The sequence below is a fragment of the Oryx dammah genome, unplaced genomic scaffold, assembly GCF_014754425.2.
Source record: "Oryx dammah isolate SB20612 unplaced genomic scaffold, SCBI_Odam_1.1 HiC_scaffold_17, whole genome shotgun sequence".
NCBI classification, from domain to species: domain Eukaryota; kingdom Metazoa; phylum Chordata; class Mammalia; order Artiodactyla; family Bovidae; genus Oryx; species Oryx dammah.
In genome coordinates this window covers 2,307,154-2,321,661 of record NW_024070201.1, presented here as the reverse complement: position 1 = coordinate 2,321,661, position 14,508 = coordinate 2,307,154, and positions in this window count along the sequence as shown.

Genomic DNA, 14,508 nt, shown 5'->3' with positions numbered 1-14,508 from the left:
TCAGCCTACCAGGCTCCTCCGTCCATGGGATTTTCCAGGCAAGAGTACTGGAGTGGGTTGCCATTGCCTTCTCCACTTATGGTTCATAATTTTATATAATTTCCATTCACATCCCATAGTAAAAAAATATAGTTACATCACTACACCTAGCTCTAGAGGAGTCTAGCAAATGTAGTCTATCATTATTCACTTACTCTGGAAAAGGGGGAAAGTGAAAAAGGAAAAAGGTGGATTTCAGTGACCTGGATAATACTTGATATTTGACATATGAGGTTGTTGCCCTTGAATGGTTAAAATGGGTAGCTTTGATCAAAACAATAAGAAAATGTCTCTTTAAATGGGTGTTTCCTAAATCACTGATATTAGTGAATACTTCATATAAATGAAAGGAAAGTGGCAGAGATGTGGCCCAAGGTCAAATGCAACTTGCTCAATCTGTGCACAGTAGGATATTGGCAATTAGAAAAACTCCTGCCATATAGAAAAACCATAGTACATATCCATATAACAGTTTGAGTACAAGTTCCTCAACTTTTTGTAAATGTAAAACCTTTCTCCAAGATGTAACTCTAGAATTAGGACTTTGTAGAATGTTTTGGGAAATATGCCTCTAGTTACTGGCTTGCTTCCAAATCTGCTTTATTTAGATATAGTTTCTTAGAGTTTTTAAAATAAAAGTTTTATTTTATTTTTAGAAACATAGATTGCCAGGAAAAATATTAATAACCTCACATATGTAGATGACACCACTCTTATGGCAGAAAGTGAAGAGAAACTAAAGAGTATCTTGATAAAGGTGAAAAAGAATAGTGAAAAAGCTGATTTAAGACTCAACATTCCAAAAAAGAAGATCAAGGCACCCAGTCCCATCATTTCATGGAAAATAGATGGAGGAACAGCAGAAACAGTGACAGACTTTATTTTTTTGGGCTCCAAAATCACTGCAGATGGTGACTGCACCCATAAGATTAAGACACTTACTCTTCAGAAAAAGGCTATGACAAACCTAGACAGAGTATTCGAAAGCAGAGAAAATATTTTGCTGCAAAGTTCTGAATATTCAGAACTATGTTTTCTTCAGTAGTCATGTATGTATGTGAGAGTTGGACCATAAAAAATGTCTGAACACTGAAGAATGGACACTTTTAAACTATGGTGTTGGAGAAGACTCTTGAGAGTCCCTTGAACTGCAAGGAAATCCAACCAGCCAATTCTGAAAGAAATCAACCCTGACAATTCATTGGAAGGATTGATGCTGAAGCTGAAACTCCAATACTTTGGTCCCACTGTAAAGTATCAGCTCATTAGAAAAGACCCTGATACTGGCAAAGACTGAGGGCAGGAGGATAAGGGGATGACAGAGGAAGAGATGAATAGATGATATCACTTACTCAATGGATATGAGTTTGGCAAAACTCTGGGAGATGGTGAAGTACAGAGAAGCCTGGTGTGCTGGGATTGCAAATGGTTGGACATGACTAAGTGACTGAGCAACAACAATTGTGTAAATTTAAAGTGTAAAATATGTTAACTTGATATATAATATAATATGACTGCCATATATACTTAATATATATCTATTTGCTGTATATATTTTGATGCATTTGAATACATGAATACGTCTGTAATACCATCACAATCAGAGTGATAAATACAGCTATCATCTTCAATAGAGTTCTTTCATCCCCTTGCTTTATTTATTTATTTTGGTGGTAATGAGACAGGCTGGGATCTGGGACCTGGGAACCTTTGCTATAGTGCTTGCATCTGAACAACCATCTCCTTAAGAAACAAAATACAAAGAGCTATAATGGACTAAACATAACTACATGCATGCACAGTTGGGGAAAATTATGAACAATAAGATACAAAAAGACAAAGAAAAAACCTTTTCACTTCTGAATAGCTGAGAGAAAGAATAGTGCATTGGGAATAAAATCAGGATATTTCACATGCCTCTGCATTCAACACCAGCCAAGTCACCATTCTAGCATGACCCCTTGACACAACTCTAACTCAACCCATGTAAGAAACAGGTTTGCCTTCCTTTAGGAATAAACAATGGAGAAGGCAATGGCACCCCCACTCCAGTACTCTTGCCTGGAAAATCCCATGGACAGAGGAGCCTGGTGGGCTGCAGTCCATGGGGTCGCTAAGAGTGGAACACGACTGAGTGACTTCACTTTCACTTTTCACTTTCATGCATTGGAGAAGGAAATGGCAACCCACTCCAATGTTCTTGCCTGGAGAATCCCAGGGACAGGGGAGCCTGGTGGGTGGCCATCTATGGGGTTGCACAGAGTCGGACATGACTGAAGCGACATAGCAGCGGCAGCAGGAACAAACAAAGGAAACTTTACTCGTTTTCACTGTGGAAGCACCAAGGAAGTCTAAGTTTCTGGTCTGGCTTCTTTTCAATTTCTATGTGTTGGAGAAGGCTAAGAACCCTGGTTGGTGTCAGACTTAGCAGTACTCAACAGGCTTAGCTGTTTCCCCCAGGAGGGCTTGGGCGCCTCCAAGACTACCAAATGCAGCATCCCCATGGGTGACAAATGACCATTTGAACCTCTTATTTTAGCATCACCACATTTGGTAAGTCTGCTTTTCTGGCCCCGAGGAGCCATAGTACTCTCATTCAGGCAATATTCCTCTTCTCTCCATAGTCTCTTTTCCTGTCAGGACATCTCTCTACTTCTGGGCTGTATCCTCCAAGAGAATGTATGTCAGGCAGCTACAGCATCATTCCTCTAAGCTTGTGAGAACATGCTCCCTGTGAACAGTTATCACCCTTCTCATTTTGATGGGTGAAAAGCAGAGGTGGGAAAGGCTCACATTATACTGTGCAGAAGCTGGTGCAGTAGGTTCAAGAGGTTTATGAAAGAGATAGAGGTTTAAAGCACATTTCATGCAGTGACTAGAAATACTATCACCACAGTATTCTCACCTTTATTTTGTGCTTACATTTTATCTTTTTTTCAATATTCTTCCTCCTCTAATTTTACCCCTGAACCTTGTAACTTCACTCCCATCCTGTTCATGCTGAAAACTTCTTGTGTCTTCAAGTTTTGATCATTGCTATCTTTGCTTTATGTAGTTTTTTGTTTGTTTGTTTGTTTACTTTTTGGTATGTTGTTTGTTTGTTTTCCTGTGCAACTGCTCCTGCAAGTCTCTGATGAAATTGTAGGCATGGTGGAACACTTAAGCCTTTAAATACAAACACAGCAAACAGCCCATGGTGCACAAGATTTCAGCCTTGGGTTACTTCAGTTCAGTTCAGTTCAGTTGATCAGTCGTGTCTGACTCTTTGCAACCCCATGAATCACAGCGCACCAGGCCTCCCTGTCCATCACCAATTCCTGGAGTTCAGTCAAACTCACATCCATCGAGTCAGTGATGCCATCCAGCCATCTCATCCTCAGTCGTCCCCTTCTCCTCCTACCCCCAATCCCTCCCAGCATCAGAGTGTTTTCCAATGAGTCAACTCTTCGCATGAGGTGGCCAAAGTACTGGAGTTTCATTCCTTCCAAAGAACACCCAGGAGTGATCTTTAGAATGGACTGGTTGAATGTCCTTGCAGTCCAAGGGACTCTCAAGAGTCTTCTCCAAAACCACAGTTCAAAAGCATTAATTCTTCGGCGCTCAGCTTTCTTCACAATCCAACTCTCACATCCATACATGACCATTGGAAAAACCATAGCCTTGAATAGATGGAACTTTGTTGGCAAAGTAATGTCTCTGCTTTTGAATATGCTATCTAGGTTGGTCATAACTTTTCTTCCAAGGAGTAAGCATCTTTTAATTTCATGGCTGCAGTCACCACCTGCAATGATTTTGGATCCCCCCAAAAATAAAGTCTGACAGTTTCCACTGTTTCCCCAACTATTTCCCATGAAGTGACTGGACCAGATGCCATGATCTTAGTTTTCTGAATGTTGAGCTTTAAGCCACCTTTTATACTCTCCTCTTTCACTTTCATCAAGAGGCTTTTTAGCTCCTCTTCACTTTCTGCCATAAGGGTGGTGTCATCTGCAGATCTGAGGTCATTGATATTTCTCTGGCAATCTTGATTCCAGCTTGTGCTTCTTCCAGACTAGCATTTCTCATGATGTACTCTGCATATAAGTTAAATAAGCAGGGTGACAATATACAGCCTTGACGTACTCCTTTTCCTATTTGGAACTAATCTGTTGTTCCATGTCCAGTTCTAAATGCTGCTTCCTGACCTGCATATAGGTTTCTCAGTGGCAGTTCAGGTGGTCTGATATTCCCATCTTTTTCAGAATGTTCCACAGTTTATTGTGATCCACAGAGTCAAAGGCTTTGGCAGTCAATAAAGCAGAAATATATGTTTTTCTGGAAATCTCTTGTTTTTCGGATGATCCAGCGGATGTTAGCAATTTGACTTCTGATTCTTCTGCCTTTTCTGAGACCAGCTTGAACATCTGGAAGTTCACAGTTCATGTATTGCTGAAGCCTGGCTTGGAGAATTTTGAGCATTACTTTACTAGCATGTGAGATGAGTGCAATTATGCAGTAGTTTGAGCATTCTTTGGCATTGCCTTTCTTTAGGATTGAAATGAAAACTGACCTTTTCTAGTCCTGTGGCCACTGCTGAGTTTTCTAAATTTGCTGGCATATTAAGTGCAGCACTTTCACAGCATCATTTTTCAGGATTTGAAAGAGCTCAACTGGATTTCCAACACTTCCACTAGCTTTGTTCGTAGTGATGCTTTCTAAGGCCCACTTGACTTCACATTCCAGGATGTCTGGCTCTAGTGAGTGATCACACCATCGTGATTATGTGATCTTTTTTGTACAGTTCTTCTGTGTATTCTTGCCACCTCTTCTTAATATCTTCTGCTTCTGTTAGGTCCATACCATTTCTGTCCCTTATCTAGCCCATTTTTGCATGAAATATTCCCTTGGTATCCCTAATTTTCTTGAAGTGATCTCTAGTCTTTCCCATTCTTTTGTTTTCCTCTATTTATTTGCATTGATCACTGAGGAAGGCTATCTTATCTCTTCTTGTTATTCTTTGGAACTCTGCATTCAGATGCTTATATCTTTCCTTTTCTCCTTGGCTTTTCACTTCTCTTCTTTTCACAGCTATTTGTAAGGCCTCCCCAGACAGCCATTTTGCTTTTTTTGCATTTCTTTTCCATGGCGATGGTCTTGATCCCTGTCTCCTGTACAATGTCATGAACCTCATTCCATAGTTCATCAGGCACTCTATCAGATCTATGCCCTTAAATCTATTTCTCACTCCCACTGTATAACCATAAATACCGGGATCCAGCCCCCGTGGATCCAGGGAATTTGAAGGTCGGAGTCTTTTGAAAAATACATATGTAATTACAGATATATAGAGAGATTAGAAACGGATAGTGTAGTAGGAGAATTAGTGGAGAAAAGAGGCTGAATTTCAGTCAGAGAAACGGGAGCAAGAAAGAAGTGACATGGTGGAATCAGTCTTTCCAGAAACCGATTTGATTTCTTTATTTTGGGGTTTGCTTATACACCTTTTGTTACACATAGGGATGAATACAGAGTCATGTGGGGGTCTTAGGGATATTACATCATCTTCTGGCCATGGGTAAGACCTGCTGACATTCTATGATCCTTTCTTTCTGATAACCAAAAACCTTATTTCCTCCAAGGGTGTTTTTTCTTAAACCAGGCACCACCCTCCAGATAAATTTGCATTCCTATAGGGTGAGGGTGTAGTGAGTTACAATCAAGAAAGGAATTTATTTAACCCAAGGTTAACAGGATTAATCTTAAAGGTTAATACTTATTTCTCCTATATGCTTAAAGGTTAATGCTTATTTCTCCTATATGTTAGTTATATTCATTATATGGGCAGGGAATATGGAGATTTAGCAGCAAACATCAGCCCAACAAATGAACATCCTTTTACCAATGCTCCCCTTAAGATCTATTTAGCCTTAAGATAGTGATAAAGTTACATTTTTACATAACAAGGACACAGTGATTTATAACAAAGTACAGTGATCTATTACAAAAGAGAAAATCCATTAACTCAAAAAGTTTAGTATTGCTAACATCAAAAACTACTATATTTCCTTTTCTATATTCCAAATACATTGATTAATATATTCCCAGGTGCCTAAGGATATGGAGACCTGGCAGCAATCATTGACTCAATGAGAAGAAAAAGCCCTATGCTAATTAAGACTCTCAAAGTACTCCAAAACTCTCTGTGCTGTTTATGGTTGAGAGGTAGTAAACAATCATGTGGCAGGAGTATGGATAATCCTGTCACACAAGCTAGTCTGTCAGCAGAGAGGTTTGACCTGAGACATCCTTGTCCGACCCAGAGCAGGGAATTAGCAGCAATTATTGGCACAACAAATGAAAAACCCTTCACCAATATAATTCCTAACCAACCCACTATACTGATAATTTCTAACTCCCCAAAAGAATTTGCCTTTAGTAAGTCTAAAACATCTCATGCCTCTCAGGTTGGGAGGCTGTAAACAGTCACATGTGGCCAGATGAACCTATACAGGTGGGCTAGATAACCTTCAGAGGAGTCCATAAGCTGAAACACTCTTGTCACGCCCAGGAATTTTTATTGACTTGGAGCTGCACATTTACTCCTTCTCCGAGAGAAACGGTTATGGGGGAGAGCCCCCCGTAAAGTCAGAGGCGTAGGTGAGAGCATAAAACAGACTCTGGTTTTGGGGTTAGATGCTCGGGAACAGGGGGTTTCCTGAGGCTTGATCACGCCTTTGCGTATGCCAAGCCTCCTTCCTCATGACCTTTGCCATGGGCGGAGTTCCTCATGCTGGCCCCCAACACATAAGGGATTTGATTTAGGTCATACCTGAATGGTCTAGTGGTTTTCCCTACTTTCTTCAATTTAAGTCTGAATTTGGCAATAAGGAGTTCATGATCTGGGCCACAGTCAGCTCCCGGTCTTGTTTTTGCTGACTATATAAAGCTTTTCCATCTTTGGCTGCAAAGAATATAATCAATCTGATTTCGGTGTTGACCATCTGGTGATGTCCATGTGTAGAGTCTTCTCTTGTGTTGTTGGAAGAGGGTGTTTGCTATGACCAGTGCATTTTCTTGGCAAAACTCTATTAGTCTTTATCTTGATTCATTCTGTATTCCAAGGCCAAATTTGCAGGTTACTCCAGCTGTTTTTTTGACTTCCTACTTTTCATTCCAGTCCCCTGTAACGAAAAGGACATTTTGGGGGGGTGTTAGTTCTAAAAGGTCTTGTAGGTCTTCGTAGAACCATTCAACTTCAGGGTTACTTAGTAGGATTTTAAACACGGAAAAAGGAGAGGAGCTTGTATCACCTATGCTTTTTCAATGCAACTCTGCTACTTGGGCTCAAGAAGCTTACATTTCTTTCCTTTGCCTGTGCAATGCAATTATTCTGCCTGCACTCTTAGGAACTATCTGATTCATCTGTAGTTTCACAGACTGAGAGGAAAAAAAAAGAGAGAGAGACCTTCTTAAATTCAAGTTGGAAAACTATGAGATCTCTGGTTCTGTCTTTACATAATAGTTAGCTTGTAACTTAGCTACATTTAATTGGCTTAAAAAATCAAGTGCTTCTATACTTTATCAGAAATATAAAAGAAACTGACCAAAATGCATTTCAGGTTCATGTGATCTGGGAAATATTCAATATTGAATTAATATCTAGTATTAAAGCTAGCTTAAGTTTGTGGGTTAATTAATACAGATTTGTCTTTAGAGTCATCAACACTAAGTATGGTGATTTTCTTGTATTGATAGTTACTGAAAGTCAGTAAGTACATGTTGTTTTTGTTATAAAATCTGGCAACAGAGAAAATAACCTGATGTGATCAAACTTTTAAGTAAATGTAACAGATAGCTTTTTGGTAAACTCAGCAGAAGTACTTATGCTTTGGAAATGTCCATCTAAAATAGTCCCTCCACATTTTGGTGGCTTGAAACAAAATTTAGTTAAATGACAGAAATGCATTGAACATCCAGGTCATTTCAACTAAGATGAAATACTGGAACATTTATTGCTAAACAGATCTAAATTTACCTACATTTGTTTTCTTATAAGAGAGAAACTACAGTTGTTTGGGCATATTAGACACAAGTCTGGTTCCACATAAGAACCAGTTTCTTCTTAAGGAAAGAAATTGTGCTTTGGAAAGAAGCATGTTTCTAGAGGTTATGGGATATTCCAATCAGGGAATGCTAATGTAAAAGATAGTTTATGGTTTTACTTACAGAAGGTAAGATGTAGATTTTCAGTAAAAGAAGATATGCAAAATGGAAATATGTTTCATTAAAGGAAAAAGGGTGATTTTGCTTTTGATTATTTCTGAATAGGGGAAAAGGGACAAAATTGTATGGCTTCTGAAAGTTGCAATAGTTTTGTGGAAAAGGAACACTGGGAAAAGAATTTTGTGTGTGGTCAAGACTTTTTAAAGATTGGATTACATTTAATTAGATAAGTAGATTTTATCAAGAATGTTTTCCTAGAATTCTGCTTTTCACATCATGTGAGTTTGTGTGTCTTAACTGATTTGTGTTTACTTATGGAATCCTTTTTTCACCCTTGCTCGAGGATGAGTACCTATGATCTTATCTGACTGGATGTTTTAAAATTTTTTGACAGACTTTACAAATATCAAATTTTAATTAAAGTTATTTTGATCACCAGCTACCTTTGGGGTGTTTCAAAGGGTTCCTGGAGCATCCAAAAGAGAGATCCTAAGTTAATTGTGCTCATGTGGTACATTAACTTACATGGGACACACTGTTTAAACTCATGGTTGTTTTTATCAGATGGAATCATTGGGTTCACCTCCTTTTTATTGTACCTGCCAAACAGATAGGGCAATGGGTTTGGGCTCTACTGCTACCTAGTCACTTACCTTAGTCTATGTCCAAAAATCCCCTGTGGGAACACTCCCACCTCTAGGTCTTCAGGTCCTGGCCTTCATAGGATTTTCCATTGAGCCCAGCTCCAATTCTTTCCGGAGTTTGTTTTTTAATCTCTAGGACCCCCTTCACTTCAGGACTTGGCAGACATACACTGTTGAAGACTACCTATTGGGCTGGCCACTTCCAAGCAGCCTACATCCTAGGCTTTATAGATGCTCAGTCTTGAGGAATACATCCCAGTAGGGAAACTCATTGTAGGAAATAAGCTTTATAGACAACAGATCCCCATCGAGGAGAGTCTTGGCAATGAACTGCTTCAAATTTCCCCTCCTGGGGACCCATTATGCAAGTGACTGGGTTGACCAGAGATGTCTGGTTATGTGACAGGAGAGTAGAGGACACTAAAAATCCCATTAAGTAAGAAGGGAATTTGGAGGACACTCCAACCCCCTTTCAGACATAAGTCTCCTGGTAAATGTCTCTGGGATACCAGACTTCATCTCTAGGAACATTCTCAGTTGCAAGTTATTCAGCATGGGAGGATCCTCTTCTAAGTCAGAAGAAACCCCTCTGGAGTGTAGCCTTAAAAGTTGGAAATTTTTTAAAAATAGGCAGGATGAAAGGGACAAACATAAACTTTAGTGTAACAGTGCCTAGCTTTTATATAATTTGGGGGATGGAGAAGAAAAAAAAAAAAAAAAGCCTGGAAATGGGTCTCTAAATTACAATACCATCTTGCAATTTGATCTTTACTGATACAAGATAGGAAAATAGACTGAAGTTCCCTATGTTCAAGCTTTCATGGGCCTTTACCAAAATTCCACTCTATGAGGCATCTATAATCAAGTTTGGGGAACCAGAAAACACTCCTGATATTTTAGATGACCCCTTTGTAAACTTTCCCAACTCTCAGGGTGGAAACGAAGTTTCACCTGCTTCTCCAGAGTCACTTACTTCTCCAGAGGTACCTACTTCCCAAAATCCTTTGAACAGATAGCATACTCTGCCTTCCTATGTCACCTTATACTACCCCAGGTAGTAGAGGCTAGTCCCTCCATGGTAACTCATATTGGAACTTGGATTGGAGAAGATAAGTCCTCTTAGTGAAGAGGTAAATTAGGGCACATGTGCCCTTCTCCTTAACCAATGCAGACAGAGACTGGGCTAATTTTCTGAAGACCCTAGTAAGTTAGCTGAAGAGTTTCCGGCCTTAAATCTTGCCTTTGCTTTAACTTAAAAAGATGTCTACATAATTCAATCTACTTTGCTGTACCGTTGAGGAAAAAGAGATAATTTGGACATCATCCCAGCAGTACAGCAACCAGCTTGCTAGGGACCCAAACACAACATTTTGTTATGGATGGAGTCAAAGTCCCAAATAAGGAACCCAAGAAAAGATTCCAAGAAAAGAACAGAAGGAAGGAACCACATAATTCAGTGCATATTAGAAGGGGTGAGAAACTTTATTGAAACGCCAGTTAACTATAAAAAGGCTAAAGCAATTCCCCAAGAAGAAAAAGAAAATCCATCCCTTATTCTGGGACAGCTTATAGAGGCTTTTAGAAAATTGATCCTGAGGGTCAATGTCCTCTGGCACAGCATTTTATCAACCATTCCACCCCTGATACTGAGTAAATTCCAAAAGTTACAATTTGGTCTCCAAACCTTAATGCCCCAACTCTTACAGATGGCCTTGGGGATATATAATAATGGAGATCAAGCTGAGGAGGAAGGCAGAACTCAACATGAAAACAAGCAGGCCAGAGCTCATATTAAACATGGCCATTGCAGTCAGCCATGCCTTGAAACTTCAGCACAAACCAAAGGGCTCAAGGAAATTTAACCATCCATGTGGAGGTAAAACCAACAGGGGGAAATGCTTCAAACACAAGTAAACTAGCCACCGGGCCCATAAATGCCAGAAAGATTCTCCTAGTTCATAAGCAGTCTGAAAATGAACAGCTTATTGGACTGGGACTGTCTACCGTTCTAAAGAGGAAGAGGGAGCTCCCATTCCTGATACGCTTATGCTAAACAACTGAGGTAGCCTGGGGATTCTGACATCTTCCCTCCCCACTCACCACCACGAACTGTCTCTCTCCATCAAGGAGTGCTAAGTGGTCCTTTACATCGTATGTATGAAAATCATTTTTTCAATGGATTCAGAAGTCATTTACTCTGTCCTGCTCTCTTATGCTGGGTCTCTCTCTCCTCTAAAAGTTCTATAACGATCAGTGTCAACAAAAAGCCTAATACCTGTTACTTCACTGGGCCTCTCACTTGTCAATTTGAACAGTGTCAGAGAACATCAAATGCCTTTTCAGCTGTGCCTGAGTGCTCTGGAGAGATCTTCTGAGCTCCTCTGGGGCCATATTATGATTAGGAGGCCTGAGCAGCCTCTTTTCCTGACTCTAAGACAAATCAGCTAGAGGAACAAGGGCCTATTACCAGTCACATTCTGTACATAGTAAACCCTGCCATTTGGAACAAAGGGATCTCCGGGAGGGCTATAAATGTTCAATATATAAAAGTTAACCATAAGCCAGAAGTCATGCATCCTAGCAAGAGAGAATATCCCATAAAGTTGGAAACAAAAAAGAAAGAATTTGCAACCTTTTATAAATTCTTAAAATATGGCCTCTTAATATGCTTTCAGTCTCCATGCAATAACCTTGTTATGCTAATTGTTCAATCAAATGGAGGATATCAAATGGTATAAGACATTAGAGCAGTAAATGATGCAGTGGTCCTTATATATCTCCTTCTGACCAGTCCTTATATTAGCCCAGGTTCCTGGAGATGCCAAACAGTTTACTATTCTCACCTTCTATTGCATCCAGCTTCATCTTTCATCACAGCATCCATTTCCCTTCAAAGGGACTGTCACCCTTTGGGGCCAAATGTAACAATATACCAGTGCAGTATTATCTCAGGTATTTCAGGGTAGCCCACACTTGTTGGTCCAGGACCTAGGAAAGGATTAAAGGGGATACACTTAAAAGAAGGAGCAATTCTACATGATATAGATGATTGATTAGACGGTAAAGCGTCTGTCTACAATGAGGGAGACCCAGGTTCGATCCCTGGGTTGGGAAGAAACCCTGGAGAGGGAAATGGCAATCCACTCCAGTACTATTGCCTGGAAAATCCCATGGACAAAGGAGCATGGTAAGCTACAGTCCATGGGTTCGCAAAGAGTCACACACGACTGAGCGACTTCACTTCAGCCTCACCATAGAGTTCTCAGATCTGAACCATTGAAGTTCTTAATTTCCTTGGGACCCAGGGCTACAGGATTTCTTGGGAAAAAAAAAAAAAAGCACAAATCTCAAAAGATCATGTTAAATACTTGAGATATCTTGTGAACCCTGGAAGTAGACAATTATCTCCAGATAGAAAGCAAACTATAGTAGATCTAAGCACCCTAAAAACAAAGAAACACCTTCTCAGGCATGGCAGAATCTTGAAAAATTTGGATTCCAGGATTCAGACTAATAACTAAGCTTACATATGAAGCCACTAAAGGCCCAGATACAGAAACATTTCTTTGGATTAGGAAACAAGAGATTTTTATTATATCAAACAGGCCTTCACCAGATCTGCTCTGGGTCTTCCTAACATAAAAAAAGTCATTTTTCTTCCACCTAGACAAAAAGCAGGGGAAAGCTCTGAGAATCCTCATATAAAAACTGAGAGAATCTCCCCAGCCTATAGGCTATTTTTCCAAAACTACATTTTATAGCCCAAGTTTAGTCTCACTGCCTCTGGGTGGTAGCTGCCATCTCTTTATCAGTGGAAGATGCTAAAAATCTTACCTTTGAACAACCACTTGAGAAGTCCAGACTCCTCATCAATGACAAGGAATTCTGGAGATTAAAGGCCACCACTGGGTAACTGGAGGCTGCCTTAAAAAGTACCAAGTACTCCTTGACTTTCCCAAGGTAATCCTCAAAACTTACCATACACGTTATACCCGTCCATTCATTTGCTCAGCTGTGTCTGACTTTGCAACCCAATGGACTGCAACACACCAAACTTCCTTGCTCATCACCAACTACTGGAGCTTTCTCAAACTCATGTCCATTGAGTTGGTCACATCATCCAACCATCTTGTTCTCTGCTCCCCTTCTCCTTCCTTCAGTCTTTCTTAGCATCAGGATCTTTTCTAATGAATCAGTCCTTCGCATCAGGTGGCCAAAGTGTTGGAGCTTCAGTATCAGTCCTCCCAGTGAATATTCAGGATTGATTTCCTTTAGGATTGACTAGTTTGATCTCTTTACAGTCCAAGGGACTCTTGAGAGTCTTCTCCAACACCGCAGTTCAAAAGCCTGATCTATTAGACCAGGCCACAGAAAATATTGAGGAGGAATGGTTTACTAATGGCAATCATTTTGTTAAGATAGAGTCATGAAGGCAGGCTATGCTATTGTGAAGACACACAGTATCATAGATGGAAAGCCTTTGCCACTCAACACATCAGCCCAGAAAACTAAAATGATAGCCTTACCCCGAGCCTTAATATTAGGGGAAAGAAAAATTAGAAAGGTATCATTTCAGTTCAGTTGCTCCGCCGTGTACGACTCTTTGCGACCCCATGAATTGCAGCACGCCAGGCTTCCCTGTCCATCACCAACTCCCAGAGTTCACTCAAACTCATGTTCATCGAGTCGGTGATGCCATCTAGCCATCTCATCCTCTGTCATCCCCTTCTCCACCTGCCCCCAATCTCTCCCAACATCAGAGTCTTTTTGAATGAGTCAACTCTTTGCATGAGGTGGCCAAAGTATTGGGGTTTCAGCTTTAGCATCAGTCCTTCCAAAGTACACCCAGGACTGATCTCCTTTATTTTTATTTTTTTAAATTATTTTATTTTATTTTTCTTTAGAATGGACTGGTTGAACCTCCTTGCAGTCCAAGGGACTCTCAAGAGTCTTCTCCAACACCACATTTCAAAAGCATCAATTCTTTGGCGAACAGCTTTCTTCACAGTCCAACTCTCATATCCATATATGACCACTGGAAAAATCATAGCCTTGACTAGATGGACCTTTGTTAGCAAAATAATGTCTCTGCTTTTGATTATGCTATCTAGGTTGGTCATAACTTCCCTTCCAAGGAGTAAGCGTCTTTTAATTTCATGACTGCAATCACCATCTGCAGTGATTTTGGAGCCTAAAAAAAGAAAGTCTGACACTGTTTCCACTGTTTACCCATCTATTTCCCATGAAGTGATGGGACCAGATGCCATGATCTTCATTTTCTGAATGTTGAGCTTTAAGCCAACTTTTTCACTCTCCTCTTTCACTTTCATCAAGAGGCTTTTTAGTTCCTCTTCACTTTCTGCCATAAGGGTAGTGTCATCTGCATATCTGAGATTATTGATATTTCTCCCAACAGCCTTGATTCCAGCTTGTGCTTCTTCCGTCTCAGTGTCTTTCATGATGTATTTTGCATATAAGTTAAATAAGCAGGATGACAATATACAGCTTTGACGTTCACTTTTTCCTATCTGGAACCAGTCTGTCATTCATGTCCAGTTCTAACTGTTGTTTCCTGACCTGCATACAGATTTCTCAACAGGCAGGTCAGGTGGTCTGGTATTCC